Source organism: Panicum virgatum, chromosome 7N, assembly GCF_016808335.1.
Source record: "Panicum virgatum strain AP13 chromosome 7N, P.virgatum_v5, whole genome shotgun sequence".
Classification (NCBI taxonomy): Eukaryota; Viridiplantae; Streptophyta; class Magnoliopsida; order Poales; family Poaceae; genus Panicum; species Panicum virgatum.
Window position 1 is genome coordinate 25,970,766 of NC_053151.1, and position 1,846 is coordinate 25,972,611.

The window sequence follows — 1,846 nt, forward strand, 5'->3', positions numbered from 1 at the left end:
ACCGGCGGCGGCCGCCCCAATCCGACTGCTCGCCACCAGCTCCGCGCGGGGTTCCCCACGAGCGCCACCGCCGGCGAGCCCGCCGACGCAGGCGAGCTCCGGTGCGGGCGGCGGCGCGCGGGGGGCGGCGAGGGCCGGCGACGGCGCGGTGGGGGGAAGGCGGCAGCGCGGCGTGGGGCGGCGGGCAAGGCGGCGACACATGGGCGCTTGCGGCGGCGTCGTCCCGGCCATAGGAGGCAGGACGGTGGAAGGTAGAAGAAGAGAGAAGAAAGTCAGTCCGTTAGATTGAAACCCTAGCACGAATCATAAAGGCGTTCTACTCATCCTATGGATAGGATTTGCCTTTGTCTCCTAAGACAACATCCAGACGTACATAGCCCATTAAAGACGGGGCTGAAACAGGGAAGGAAAGCAGACCAGGCCCAACGCAATGCTGCTGTGGTTCCCACTAAAGGCAGCCTCCAGACGCAGCCCATACTTAGGGCCATTTTGGATGGGGGGCTAAACTTTAGTCTCCCGTCACATCAAATGTTTGACCACTATTTAGAAGTATTAAACATAGTCTAATTACAAAACTAATTGTATAACCCAATACTAACCGCGAGACGAATTTAGTGAGGACTTTGGCCCTACGATTAGAGGATGGTTACGGTAGTATCACTGTAGCATTAGTGTTACAAAATCATAGATTAATAGGATCATTAGATTCGTCTCGTAATTTAGCACCAACTATATAATTAATTTTATCATTAGTTAATAGTTGCTGTTGCCACGGAAGCTATGGTTCTTGGTGTCGCCCGGGTCTGGCGTCGGGGGCAGCGGGCGCCGCCCCAGTGCAGTGCAGGTTCACGCCGGTGCTGGAGGAGAAGTCCATGGGCAGGTTGTAGCCGTCGATCACCGAGATGTCGTAGTAGTCGTTGGTGCCGGCGCCGCCGCCGATGGTGGACTCTGCCAGCGTCATGGGCGGCTGCCCGCAGAGCCCGCAGGAGAGCGCGCCGCCGCAGTCGCCCGTCGCGCAGCGCCCGCGGCCGCCGCCGTTGAAAGAGCAGCCGGTGCGGCCCCAGACCTGGCCGGACCCGGTGCACGCAGGGACACTGACGGTCCACGTCTGGCCCGGGTTCAGCGGCACGCCGCCGCCCACGGGGGTCGCGCGCCGCCGGCCACGGGGGTCGCGCGCCGCCGGCCACACCGTGTACCTGCAGTTGGTTCCTGATGCAATTTCTATATATGTTCCTTTATTTGTTTGTTTCAACAAGCTAAGGATGGAAAATGATATCCGATCCACAGGTGAGCAATGGCCAATGGGCCGGCCTTACTGTTCCAACAAGGATGGACATGCTACAGTTGTCTATATTTTTCAATTTTAGATTCCTTTATTTATGTTAATACTTGTCTTTCATATTTCTAGAAGAAAACAACAGCTTCAGTGGGTTGCCCATGTGATGGCATCTCGTCAGCGCGTGATGGCATCTCGTCAGCGCATGACGGAACTTTCCCAGCAGTGGCTTTGTTGTGTGTCGATGGTCTCATCAATGGCGGTGCTACATTTATATTAATAGCTGATTGTGTGTTGGAAACATTTTTTGACCGAAAGCTGTGGGGAAAAATCCCCCAGTGAGATCATTTTTATAGAAAACGAAACACACAAAAGGTTCGTACGGAAGCTAGTGAGGAACTATCAAAAAGAGAACAAAAGAAAAAATACAACCACTCTTCAAAGTGGTAACAATCGAAGGTTTGTAGCCATTGTAAAATAGAAGAATGAAAGACTTCCTTTATCGTGTGCAAATGTAGGATAATATCTCTCATGACTGCAGCTTTCTAAGAAGCTATGAAAGGCGGTTTG

At 53.7% G+C, this 1,846-nt stretch overlaps 1 pseudogene; it reads right to left on the reverse strand.

Annotated features, from left to right (window-relative positions):
- Nucleotides 1-753: 753 nt before the first annotated feature.
- On the reverse strand, nucleotides 754-1,144 carry LOC120683729 (annotated as a pseudogene).
- Nucleotides 1,145-1,846: the final 702 nt, after the last annotated feature.